This window comes from Eleutherodactylus coqui, unplaced genomic scaffold (genome assembly GCF_035609145.1).
Source record: "Eleutherodactylus coqui strain aEleCoq1 unplaced genomic scaffold, aEleCoq1.hap1 HAP1_SCAFFOLD_195, whole genome shotgun sequence".
NCBI classification, from domain to species: domain Eukaryota; kingdom Metazoa; phylum Chordata; class Amphibia; order Anura; family Eleutherodactylidae; genus Eleutherodactylus; species Eleutherodactylus coqui.
In genome coordinates this window covers 208,327-218,063 of record NW_027102227.1, presented here as the reverse complement: position 1 = coordinate 218,063, position 9,737 = coordinate 208,327, and the positions used below count along the sequence as shown (strand labels likewise).

The 9,737-nt window shown below is 56.9% G+C and overlaps 47 pseudogenes; all 47 read right to left on the bottom strand.

Annotated features, from left to right (window-relative positions):
• Positions 1-255: 255 nt before the first annotated feature.
• On the bottom strand, positions 256-374 carry LOC136599833 (5S ribosomal RNA; annotated as a pseudogene).
• An 80-nt stretch (positions 375-454) lies between these two features.
• On the bottom strand, positions 455-573 carry LOC136599832 (5S ribosomal RNA; annotated as a pseudogene).
• Positions 574-653: 80 nt separating this feature from the next.
• On the bottom strand, positions 654-772 carry LOC136599830 (5S ribosomal RNA; annotated as a pseudogene).
• An 80-nt stretch (positions 773-852) lies between these two features.
• On the bottom strand, positions 853-971 carry LOC136600128 (5S ribosomal RNA; annotated as a pseudogene).
• An 80-nt stretch (positions 972-1,051) lies between these two features.
• LOC136599964 (5S ribosomal RNA) lies at positions 1,052-1,170 on the bottom strand (annotated as a pseudogene).
• Positions 1,171-1,250: 80 nt separating this feature from the next.
• Positions 1,251-1,369, bottom strand: LOC136599829 (5S ribosomal RNA; annotated as a pseudogene).
• An 80-nt stretch (positions 1,370-1,449) lies between these two features.
• LOC136600001 (5S ribosomal RNA) lies at positions 1,450-1,568 on the bottom strand (annotated as a pseudogene).
• An 80-nt stretch (positions 1,569-1,648) lies between these two features.
• LOC136600365 (5S ribosomal RNA) lies at positions 1,649-1,767 on the bottom strand (annotated as a pseudogene).
• Positions 1,768-1,847: 80 nt separating this feature from the next.
• LOC136599828 (5S ribosomal RNA) lies at positions 1,848-1,966 on the bottom strand (annotated as a pseudogene).
• Positions 1,967-2,046: 80 nt separating this feature from the next.
• LOC136599827 (5S ribosomal RNA) lies at positions 2,047-2,165 on the bottom strand (annotated as a pseudogene).
• Positions 2,166-2,245: 80 nt separating this feature from the next.
• Positions 2,246-2,364, bottom strand: LOC136599826 (5S ribosomal RNA; annotated as a pseudogene).
• Positions 2,365-2,444: 80 nt separating this feature from the next.
• LOC136600127 (5S ribosomal RNA) lies at positions 2,445-2,563 on the bottom strand (annotated as a pseudogene).
• Positions 2,564-2,643: 80 nt separating this feature from the next.
• On the bottom strand, positions 2,644-2,762 carry LOC136599962 (5S ribosomal RNA; annotated as a pseudogene).
• Positions 2,763-2,842: 80 nt separating this feature from the next.
• Positions 2,843-2,961, bottom strand: LOC136600234 (5S ribosomal RNA; annotated as a pseudogene).
• Positions 2,962-3,041: 80 nt separating this feature from the next.
• LOC136599825 (5S ribosomal RNA) lies at positions 3,042-3,160 on the bottom strand (annotated as a pseudogene).
• Positions 3,161-3,240: 80 nt separating this feature from the next.
• LOC136599823 (5S ribosomal RNA) lies at positions 3,241-3,359 on the bottom strand (annotated as a pseudogene).
• An 80-nt stretch (positions 3,360-3,439) lies between these two features.
• On the bottom strand, positions 3,440-3,558 carry LOC136600000 (5S ribosomal RNA; annotated as a pseudogene).
• An 80-nt stretch (positions 3,559-3,638) lies between these two features.
• LOC136599976 (5S ribosomal RNA) lies at positions 3,639-3,757 on the bottom strand (annotated as a pseudogene).
• An 80-nt stretch (positions 3,758-3,837) lies between these two features.
• LOC136599822 (5S ribosomal RNA) lies at positions 3,838-3,956 on the bottom strand (annotated as a pseudogene).
• An 80-nt stretch (positions 3,957-4,036) lies between these two features.
• Positions 4,037-4,155, bottom strand: LOC136599821 (5S ribosomal RNA; annotated as a pseudogene).
• An 80-nt stretch (positions 4,156-4,235) lies between these two features.
• LOC136599819 (5S ribosomal RNA) lies at positions 4,236-4,354 on the bottom strand (annotated as a pseudogene).
• Positions 4,355-4,434: 80 nt separating this feature from the next.
• LOC136600126 (5S ribosomal RNA) lies at positions 4,435-4,553 on the bottom strand (annotated as a pseudogene).
• Positions 4,554-4,633: 80 nt separating this feature from the next.
• Positions 4,634-4,752, bottom strand: LOC136599961 (5S ribosomal RNA; annotated as a pseudogene).
• An 80-nt stretch (positions 4,753-4,832) lies between these two features.
• Positions 4,833-4,951, bottom strand: LOC136599818 (5S ribosomal RNA; annotated as a pseudogene).
• Positions 4,952-5,031: 80 nt separating this feature from the next.
• LOC136599999 (5S ribosomal RNA) lies at positions 5,032-5,150 on the bottom strand (annotated as a pseudogene).
• Positions 5,151-5,230: 80 nt separating this feature from the next.
• On the bottom strand, positions 5,231-5,349 carry LOC136599974 (5S ribosomal RNA; annotated as a pseudogene).
• Positions 5,350-5,429: 80 nt separating this feature from the next.
• Positions 5,430-5,548, bottom strand: LOC136599816 (5S ribosomal RNA; annotated as a pseudogene).
• An 80-nt stretch (positions 5,549-5,628) lies between these two features.
• On the bottom strand, positions 5,629-5,747 carry LOC136599815 (5S ribosomal RNA; annotated as a pseudogene).
• Positions 5,748-5,827: 80 nt separating this feature from the next.
• LOC136599814 (5S ribosomal RNA) lies at positions 5,828-5,946 on the bottom strand (annotated as a pseudogene).
• An 80-nt stretch (positions 5,947-6,026) lies between these two features.
• LOC136600125 (5S ribosomal RNA) lies at positions 6,027-6,145 on the bottom strand (annotated as a pseudogene).
• Positions 6,146-6,225: 80 nt separating this feature from the next.
• LOC136599960 (5S ribosomal RNA) lies at positions 6,226-6,344 on the bottom strand (annotated as a pseudogene).
• Positions 6,345-6,623: 279 nt separating this feature from the next.
• Positions 6,624-6,742, bottom strand: LOC136599813 (5S ribosomal RNA; annotated as a pseudogene).
• Positions 6,743-6,822: 80 nt separating this feature from the next.
• LOC136599812 (5S ribosomal RNA) lies at positions 6,823-6,941 on the bottom strand (annotated as a pseudogene).
• An 80-nt stretch (positions 6,942-7,021) lies between these two features.
• LOC136599998 (5S ribosomal RNA) lies at positions 7,022-7,140 on the bottom strand (annotated as a pseudogene).
• Positions 7,141-7,220: 80 nt separating this feature from the next.
• LOC136599973 (5S ribosomal RNA) lies at positions 7,221-7,339 on the bottom strand (annotated as a pseudogene).
• An 80-nt stretch (positions 7,340-7,419) lies between these two features.
• Positions 7,420-7,538, bottom strand: LOC136599810 (5S ribosomal RNA; annotated as a pseudogene).
• Positions 7,539-7,618: 80 nt separating this feature from the next.
• On the bottom strand, positions 7,619-7,737 carry LOC136599808 (5S ribosomal RNA; annotated as a pseudogene).
• An 80-nt stretch (positions 7,738-7,817) lies between these two features.
• Positions 7,818-7,936, bottom strand: LOC136599807 (5S ribosomal RNA; annotated as a pseudogene).
• Positions 7,937-8,016: 80 nt separating this feature from the next.
• On the bottom strand, positions 8,017-8,135 carry LOC136600433 (5S ribosomal RNA; annotated as a pseudogene).
• Positions 8,136-8,215: 80 nt separating this feature from the next.
• On the bottom strand, positions 8,216-8,334 carry LOC136599959 (5S ribosomal RNA; annotated as a pseudogene).
• An 80-nt stretch (positions 8,335-8,414) lies between these two features.
• On the bottom strand, positions 8,415-8,533 carry LOC136600161 (5S ribosomal RNA; annotated as a pseudogene).
• Positions 8,534-8,613: 80 nt separating this feature from the next.
• LOC136599806 (5S ribosomal RNA) lies at positions 8,614-8,732 on the bottom strand (annotated as a pseudogene).
• Positions 8,733-8,812: 80 nt separating this feature from the next.
• On the bottom strand, positions 8,813-8,931 carry LOC136599805 (5S ribosomal RNA; annotated as a pseudogene).
• An 80-nt stretch (positions 8,932-9,011) lies between these two features.
• Positions 9,012-9,130, bottom strand: LOC136600020 (5S ribosomal RNA; annotated as a pseudogene).
• Positions 9,131-9,210: 80 nt separating this feature from the next.
• LOC136600124 (5S ribosomal RNA) lies at positions 9,211-9,329 on the bottom strand (annotated as a pseudogene).
• An 80-nt stretch (positions 9,330-9,409) lies between these two features.
• Positions 9,410-9,528, bottom strand: LOC136599957 (5S ribosomal RNA; annotated as a pseudogene).
• An 80-nt stretch (positions 9,529-9,608) lies between these two features.
• LOC136600007 (5S ribosomal RNA) lies at positions 9,609-9,727 on the bottom strand (annotated as a pseudogene).
• Between the last annotated feature and the right edge of the window lie 10 nt (positions 9,728-9,737).

Sequence of the window (9,737 nt, the reverse complement as noted above, 5' to 3'; positions counted from 1 at the left end):
TTCTGCAGTGCGAACGCACCTCCGAAAAGGAAAGCAACCTACTCACGGCCTTAAAAGTCAAGTGGGACCTGGGATTCCCAGCCGGTCACCCATACTGGTACTTGCCAGGCCTCAAGCTGGCTGGCGGCCGCGATCTGACGAGAGCAGGCACATTCAGCTTAGAATGCCCGTTGACAGCTCCTCCTCCTTTCCTATGGGCTTTCTGCAGTGCGAACGCACCTCCGAAAAGGAAAGAAACCTACTCACGGCCTTAAAAGTCAACGGGACCTGGGATTCCCAGCCGGTCACCCATACTGGTACTTGCCAGGCCTCAAGCTGGCTGGCGGCCGCGATCTGACGAGAGCAGGCACATTCAGCTTAGAATGCCCGTTGACAGCTCCTCCTCCTTTCCTATGGGCTTTCTGCAGTGCGAACGCACCTCCGAAAAGGAAAGAAACCTACTCACGGCCTTAAAAGTCAACGGGACCTGGGATTCCCAGCCGGTCACCCATACTGGTACTTGCCAGGCCTCAAGCTGGCTGGCGGCCGCGATCTGACGAGAGCAGGCACATTCAGCTTAGAATGCCCGTTGACAGCTCCTCCTCCTTTCCTATGGGCTTTCTGCAGTGCGAACGCACCTCCGAAACGGAAAGAAACCTACTCACGGCCTTAAAAGTCAACGGGACCTGGGATTCCCAGCCGGTCACCCATACTGGTACTTGCCAGGCCTCAAGCTGGCTGGCGGCCGCGATCTGACGAGAGCAGGCACATTCAGCTTAGAATGCCCGTTGACAGCTCCTCCTCCTTTCCTATGGGCTTTCTGCAGTGCGAACGCACCTCCGAAAAGGAAATAAACCTACTCACGGCCTTAAAAGTCAACGGGACCTGGGATTCCCAGCCGGTCACCCATACTGGTACTTGCCAGGCCTCAAGCTGGCTGGCGGCCGCGATCTGACGAGAGCAGGCACATTCAGCCTAGAATGCCCATTGACAGCTCCTCCTCCTTTCCTATGGGCTTTCTGCAGTGCGAACGCACCTCCGAAAAGGAAAGAAACCTACTCACAGCCTTAAAAGTCAACGGGACCTGGGATTCCCAGCCGGTCACCCATACTGGTACTTGCCAGGCCTCAAGCTGGCTGGCGGCCGCGGTCTGACGAGAGCAGGCACATTCAGCTTAGAATGCCCGTTGACAGCTCCTCCTCCTTTCCTATGGGCTTTCTGCAGTGCGAACGCACCTCCGAAAAGGAAAGAAACCTACTCACGGCCTTAAAAGTCAACGGGACCTGGGATTCCCAGCCGGTCACCCATACTGGTACTTGCCAGGCCTCAAGCTGGCTGGCGGCCGCGATCTGACGAGAGCAGGCACATTCAGCTTAGAATGCCCGTTGACAGCTCCTCCTCCTTTGCTATGGGCTTTCTGCAGTGCGAACGCACCTCCGAAACGGAAAGGAACCTACTCACGGCCTTAAAAGTCAACGGGACCTGGGATTCCCAGCCGGTCACCCATACTGGTACTTGCCAGGCCTCAAGCTGCCTGGCGGGCGCGATCTGACGAGAGCAGGCACATTCAGCTTAGAATGCCCGTTGACAGCTCCTCCTCCTTTCCTATGGGCTTTCTGCAGTGCGAACGCACCTCCGAAAAGGAAAGAAACCTACTCACGGCCTTAAAAGTCAACGGGACCTGGGATTCCCAGCCGGTCACCCATACTGGTACTTGCCAGGCCTCAAGCTGGCTGGCGGCCACGATCTGACGAGAGCAGGCACAATCAGCTTAGAATGCCCGTTGACAGCTCCTCCTCCTTTCCTATGGGCTTTCTGCAGTGCGAACGCACCTCCGAAACGGAAAGAAACCTACTCACGGCCTTAAAAGTCAACGGGACCTGGGATTCCCAGCCGGTCACCCATACTGGTACTTGCCAGGCCTCAAGCTGGCTGGCGGCCGCGATCTGACGAGAGCAGGCACATTCAGCTTAGAATGCCCGTTGACAGCTCCTCCTCCTTTCCTATGGGCTTTCTGCAGTGCGAACGCACCTCCGAAAAGGAAAGAAACCTACTCACGGCCTTAAAAGTCAACGGGACCTGGGATTCCCAGCCGGTCACCCATACTGGTACTTGCCAGGCCTCAAGCTGGCTGGCGGCCGCGATCTGACGAGAGCAGGCACATTCAGCTTAGAATGCCCGTTGACAGCTCCTCCTCCTTTCCTATGGGCTTTCTGCAGTGCGAACGCACCTCCGAAAAGGAAAGAAAACTACTCACGGCCTTAAAAGTCAACGGGACCTGGGATTCCCAGCCGGTCACCCATACTGGTACTTGCCAGGCCTCAAGCTGGCTGGCGGCCGCGATCTGACGAGAGCAGGCACATTCAGCTTAGAATGCCCGTTGACAGCTCCTCCTCCTTTCCTATGGGCTTTCTGCAGTGCGAACGCACCTCCGAAAAGGAAAGAAACCTACTCACGGCCTTAAAAGTCAACGGGACCTGGGATTCCCAGCCGGTCACCCATACTGGTACTTGCCAGGCCTCAAGCTGGCTGGCGGCCGCGATCTGACGAGAGCAGGCACATTCAGCCTAGAATGCCCATTGACAGCTCCTCCTCCTTTCCTATGGGCTTTCTGCAGTGCGAACGCACCTCCGAAAAGGAAAGAAACCTACTCACAGCCTTAAAAGTCAACGGGACCTGGGATTCCCAGCCGGTCACCCATACTGGTACTTGCCAGGCCTCAAGCTGGCTGGCGGCCGCGGTCTGACGAGAGCAGGCACATTCAGCTTAGAATGCCCGTTGACAGCTCCTCCTCCTTTCCTATGGGCTTTCTGCAGTGCGAACGCACCTCCGAAAAGGAAAGCAACCTACTCACGGCCTTAAAAGTCAACGGGACCTGGGATTCCCAGCCGGTCACCCATACTGGTACTTGCCAGGCCTCAAGCTGGCTGGCGGCCGAGATCTGACGAGAGCAGGCACATTCAGCTTAGAATGCCCGTTGACAGCTCCTCCTCCTTTCCTATGGGCTTTCTGCAGTGCGAACGCACCTCCGAAAAGGAAAGAAACCTACTCACGGCCTTAAAAGTCAACGGGACCTGGGATTCCCAGCCGGTCACCCATACTGGTACTTGCCAGGCCTCAAGCTGGCTGGCGGCCGCGATCTGACGAGAGCAGGCACATTCAGCTTAGAATGCCCGTTGACAGCTCCTCCTCCTTTCCTATGGGCTTTCTGCAGTGCGAACGCACCTCGGAAACGGAAAGAAACCTACTCACGGCCTTAAAAGTCAACGGGACCTGGGATTCCCAGCCGGTCACCCATACTGGTACTTGCCAGGCCTCAAGCTGGCTGGCGGCCGCGATCTGACGAGAGCAGGCACATTCAGCTTAGAATGCCCGTTGACAGCTCCTCCTCCTTTGCTATGGGCTTTCTGCAGTGCGAACGCACCTCCGAAACGGAAAGGAACCTACTCACGGCCTTAAAAGTCAACGGGACCTGGGATTCCCAGCCGGTCACCCATACTGGTACTTGCCAGGCCTCAAGCTGCCTGGCGGGCGCGATCTGACGAGAGCAGGCACATTCAGCTTAGAATGCCCGTTGACAGCTCCTCCTCCTTTCCTATGGGCTTTCTGCAGTGCGAACGCACCTCCGAAAAGGAAAGAAACCTACTCACGGCCTTAAAAGTCAACGGGACCTGGGATTCCCAGCCGGTCACCCATACTGGTACTTGCCAGGCCTCAAGCTGGCTGGCGGCCGCGATCTGACGAGAGCAGGCACAATCAGCTTAGAATGCCCGTTGACAGCTCCTCCTCCTTTCCTATGGGCTTTCTGCAGTGCGAACGCACCTCCGAAACGGAAAGAAACCTACTCACGGCCTTAAAAGTCAACGGGACCTGGGATTCCCAGCCGGTCACCCATACTGGTACTTGCCAGGCCTCAAGCTGGCTGGCGGCCGCGATCTGACGAGAGCAGGCACATTCAGCTTAGAATGCCCGTTGACAGCTCCTCCTCCTTTCCTATGGGCTTTCTGCAGTGCGAACGCACCTCCGAAAAGGAAAGAAACCTACTCACGGCCTTAAAAGTCAACGGGACCTGGGATTCCCAGCCGGTCACCCATACTGGTACTTGCCAGGCCTCAAGCTGGCTGGCGGCCGCGATCTGACGAGAGCAGGCACATTCAGCTTAGAATGCCCGTTGACAGCTCCTCCTCCTTTCCTATGGGCTTTCTGCAGTGCGAACGCACCTCCGAAAAGGAAAGAAAACTACTCACGGCCTTAAAAGTCAACGGGACCTGGGATTCCCAGCCGGTCACCCATACTGGTACTTGCCAGGCCTCAAGCTGGCTGGCGGCCGCGATCTGACGAGAGCAGGCACATTCAGCTTAGAATGCCCGTTGACAGCTCCTCCTCCTTTCCTATGGGCTTTCTGCAGTGCGAACGCACCTCCGAAAAGGAAAGAAACCTACTCACGGCCTTAAAAGTCAACGGGACCTGGGATTCCCAGCCGGTCACCCATACTGGTACTTGCCAGGCCTCAAGCTGGCTGGCGGCCGCGATCTGACGAGAGCAGGCACATTCAGCCTAGAATGCCCATTGACAGCGCCTCCTCCTTTCCTATGGGCTTTCTGCAGTGCGAACGCACCTCCGAAAAGGAAAGAAACCTACTCACAGCCTTAAAAGTCAACGGGACCTGGGATTCCCAGCCGGTCACCCATACTGGTACTTGCCAGGCCTCAAGCTGGCTGGCGGCCGCGGTCTGACGAGAGCAGGCACATTCAGCTTAGAATGCCCGTTGACAGCTCCTCCTCCTTTCCTATGGGCTTTCTGCAGTGCGAACGCACCTCCGAAAAGGAAAGAAACCTACTCACGGCCTTAAAAGTCAACGGGACCTGGGATTCCCAGCCGGTCACCCATACTGGTACTTGCCAGGCCTCAAGCTGGCTGGCGGCCGCGATCTGACGAGAGCAGGCACATTCAGCTTAGAATGCCCGTTGACAGCTCCTCCTCCTTTGCTATGGGCTTTCTGCAGTGCGAACGCACCTCCGAAACGGAAAGGAACCTACTCACGGCCTTAAAAGTCAACGGGACCTGGGATTCCCAGCCGGTCACCCATACTGGTACTTGCCAGGCCTCAAGCTGCCTGGCGGGCGCGATCTGACGAGAGCAGGCACATTCAGCTTAGAATGCCCGTTGACAGCTCCTCCTCCTTTCCTATGGGCTTTCTGCAGTGCGAACGCACCTCCGAAAAGGAAAGAAACCTACTCACGGCCTTAAAAGTCAACGGGACCTGGGATTCCCAGCCGGTCACCCATACTGGTACTTGCCAGGCCTCAAGCTGGCTGGCGGCCGCGATCTGACGAGAGCAGGCACAATCAGCTTAGAATGCCCGTTGACAGCTCCTCCTCCTTTCCTATGGGCTTTCTGCAGTGCGAACGCACCTCCGAAACGGAAAGAAACCTACTCACGGCCTTAAAAGTCAACGGGACCTGGGATTCCCAGCCGGTCACCCATACTGGTACTTGCCAGGCCTCAAGCTGGCTGGCGGCCGCGATCTGACGAGAGCAGGCACATTCAGCTTAGAATGCCCGTTGACAGCTCCTCCTCCTTTCCTATGGGCTTTCTGCAGTGCGAACGCACCTCCGAAAAGGAAAGAAACCTACTCACGGCCTTAAAAGTCAACGGGACCTGGGATTCCCAGCCGGTCACCCATACTGGTACTTGCCAGGCCTCAAGCTGGCTGGCGGCCGCGATCTGACGAGAGCAGGCACATTCAGCTTAGAATGCCCGTTGACAGCTCCTCCTCCTTTCCTATGGGCTTTCTGCAGTGCGAACGCACCTCCGAAAAGGAAAGAAAACTACTCACGGCCTTAAAAGTCAACGGGACCTGGGATTCCCAGCCGGTCACCCATACTGGTACTTGCCAGGCCTCAAGCTGGCTGGCGGCCGCGATCTGACGAGAGCAGGCACATTCAGCTTAGAATGCCCGTTGACAGCTCCTCCTCCTTTCCTATGGGCTTTCTGCAGTGCGAACGCACCTCCGAAAAGGAAAGAAACCTACTCACGGCCTTAAAAGTCAACGGGACCTGGGATTCCCAGCCGGTCACCCATACTGGTACTTGCCAGGCCTCAAGCTGGCTGGCGGCCGCGATCTGACGAGAGCAGGCACATTCAGCCTAGAATGCCCATTGACAGCTCCTCCTCCTTTCCTATGGGCTTTCTGCAGTGCGAACGCACCTCCGAAAAGGAAAGAAACCTACTCACAGCCTTAAAAGTCAACGGGACCTGGGATTCCCAGCCGGTCACCCATACTGGTACTTGCCAGGCCTCAAGCTGGCTGGCGGCCGCGGTCTGACGAGAGCAGGCACATTCAGCTTAGAATGCCCGTTGACAGCTCCTCCTCCTTTCCTATGGGCTTTCTGCAGTGCGAACGCACCTCCGAAAAGGAAAGCAACCTACTCACGGCCTTAAAAGTCAATGGGACCTGGGATTCCCAGCCGGTCACCCATACTGGTACTTGCCAGGCCTCAAGCTGGCTGGCGGCCGAGATCTGACGAGAGCAGGCACATTCAGCTTAGAATGCCCGTTGACAGCTCCTCCTCCTTTCCTATGGGCTTTCTGCAGTGCGAACGCACCTCCGAAAAGGAAAGAAACCTACTCACGGCCTTAAAAGTCAACGGGACCTGGGATTCCCAGCCGGTCACCCATACTGGTACTTGCCAGGCCTCAAGCTGGCTGGCGGCCGCGATCTGACGAGAGCAGGCACATTCAGCTTAGAATGCCCGTTGACAGCTCCTCCTCCTTTCCTATGGGCTTTCTGCAGTGCGAACGCACCTCCGAAACGGAAAGAAACCTACTCACGGCCTTAAAAGTCAACGGGACCTGGGATTCCCAGCCGGTCACCCATACTGGTACTTGCCAGGCCTCAAGCTGGCTGGCGGCCGCGATCTGACGAGAGCAGGCACATTCAGCTTAGAATGCCCGTTGACAGCTCCTCCTCCTTTGCTATGGGCTTTCTGCAGTGCGAACGCACCTCCGAAACGGAAAGGAACCTACTCACGGCCTTAAAAGTCAACGGGACCTGGGATTCCCAGCCGGTCACCCATACTGGTACTTGCCAGGCCTCAAGCTGCCTGGCGGGCGCGATCTGACGAGAGCAGGCACATTCAGCTTAGAATGCCCGTTGACAGCTCCTCCTCCTTTCCTATGGGCTTTCTGCAGTGCGAACGCACCTCCGAAAAGGAAAGAAACCTACTCACGGCCTTAAAAGTCAACGGGACCTGGGATTCCCAGCCGGTCACCCATACTGGTACTTGCCAGGCCTCAAGCTGGCTGGCGGCCGCGATCTGACGAGAGCAGGCACAATCAGCTTAGAATGCCCGTTGACAGCTCCTCCTCCTTTCCTATGGGCTTTCTGCAGTGCGAACGCACCTCCGAAACGGAAAGAAACCTACTCACGGCCTTAAAAGTCAACGGGACCTGGGATTCCCAGCCGGTCACCCATACTGGTACTTGCCAGGCCTCAAGCTGGCTGGCGGCCGCGATCTGACGAGAGCAGGCACATTCAGCTTAGAATGCCCGTTGACAGCTCCTCCTCCTTTCCTATGGGCTTTCTGCAGTGCGAACGCACCTCCGAAAAGGAAAGAAACCTACTCACGGCCTTAAAAGTCAACGGGACCTGGGATTCCCAGCCGGTCACCCATACTGGTACTTGCCAGGCCTCAAGCTGGCTGGCGGCCGCGATCTGACGAGAGCAGGCACATTCAGCTTAGAATGCCCGTTGACAGCTCCTCCTCCTTTCCTATGGGCTTTCTGCAGTGCGAACGCACCTCCGAAAAGGAAAGAAAACTACTCACGGCCTTAAAAGTCAACGGGACCTGGGATTCCCAGCCGGTCACCCATACTGGTACTTGCCAGGCCTCAAGCTGGCTGGCGGCCGCGATCTGACGAGAGCAGGCACATTCAGCTTAGAATGCCCGTTGACAGCTCCTCCTCCTTTCCTATGGGCTTTCTGCAGTGCGAACGCACCTCCGAAAAGGAAAGAAACCTACTCACGGCCTTAAAAGTCAACGGGACCTGGGATTCCCAGCCGGTCACCCATACTGGTACTTGCCAGGCCTCAAGCTGGCTGGCGGCCGCGATCTGACGAGAGCAGGCAAATTCAGCCTAGAATGCCCATTGACAGCTCCTCCTCCTTTCCTATGGGCTTTCTGCAGTGCGAACGCACCTCCGAAAAGGAAAGAAACCTACTCACAGCCTTAAAAGTCAACGGGACCTGGGATTCCCAGCCGGTCACCCATACTGGTACTTGCCAGGCCTCAAGCTGGCTGGCGGCCGCGGTCTGACGAGAGCAGGCACATTCAGCTTAGAATGCCCGTTGACAGCTCCTCCTCCTTTCCTATGGGCTTTCTGCAGTGCGAACGCACCTCCGAAAAGGAAAGCAACCTACTCACGGCCTTAAAAGTCAACGGGACCTGGGATTCCCAGCCGGTCACCCATACTGGTACTTGCCAGGCCTCAAGCTGGCTGGCGGCCGCGATCTGACGAGAGCAGGCACATTCAGCTTAGAAGGCCCGTTGACAGCTCCTCCTCCTTTCCTATGGGCTTTCTGCAGTGCGAACGCACCTCCGAAAAGGAAAGAAACCTACTCACGGCCTTAAAAGTCAACGGGACCTGGGATTCCCAGCCGGTCACCCATACTGGTACTTGCCAGGCCTCAAGCTGGCTGGCGGCCGCGATCTGACGAGAGCAGGCACATTCAGCTTAGAATGCCCGTTGACAGCTCCTCCTCCTTTCCTATGGGCTTTCTGCAGTGCGAACGCACCTCCGAAAAGGAAAGAAACCTACTCACGGCCTTAAAAGTCAACGGGACCTGGGATTCCCAGCCGGTCACCCATACTGGTACTTGCCAGGCCTCAAGCTGGCTGGCGGCCGCGATCTGACGAGAGCAGGCACATTCAGCTTAGAATGCCCGTTGACAGCTCCTCCTCCTTTCCTATGGGCTTTCTGCAGTGCGAACGCACCTCCGAAACGGAAAGAAACCTACTCACGGCCTTAAAAGTCAACGGGACCTGGGATTCCCAGCCGGTCACCCATACTGGTACTTGCCAGGCCTCAAGCTGGCTGGCGGCCGCGATCTGACGAGAGCAGGCACATTCAGCTTAGAATGCCCGTTGACAGCTCCTCCTCCTTTCCTATGGGCTTTCTGCAGTGCGAACGCACCTCCGAAAAGGAAATAAACCTACTCACGGCCTTAAAAGTCAACGGGACCTGGGATTCCCAGCCGGTCACCCATACTGGTACTTGCCAGGCCTCAAGCTGGCTGGCGGCCGCGATCTGACGAGAGCAGGCACATTCAGCCTAGAATGCCCATTGACAGCTCCTCCTCCTTTCCTATGGGCTTTCTGCAGTGCGAACGCACCTCCGAAAAGGAAAGAAACCTACTCACAGCCTTAAAAGTCAACGGGACCTGGGATTCCCAGCCGGTCACCCATACTGGTACTTGCCAGGCCTCAAGCTGGCTGGCGGCCGCGGTCTGACGAGAGCAGGCACATTCAGCTTAGAATGCCCGTTGACAGCTCCTCCTCCTTTCCTATGGGCTTTCTGCAGTGCGAACGCACCTCCGAAAAGGAAAGAAACCTACTCACGGCCTTAAAAGTCAACGGGACCTGGGATTCCCAGCCGGTCACCCATACTGGTACTTGCCAGGCCTCAAGCTGGCTGGCGGCCGCGATCTGACGAGAGCAGGCACATTCAGCTTAGAATGCCCGTTGACAGCTCCTCCT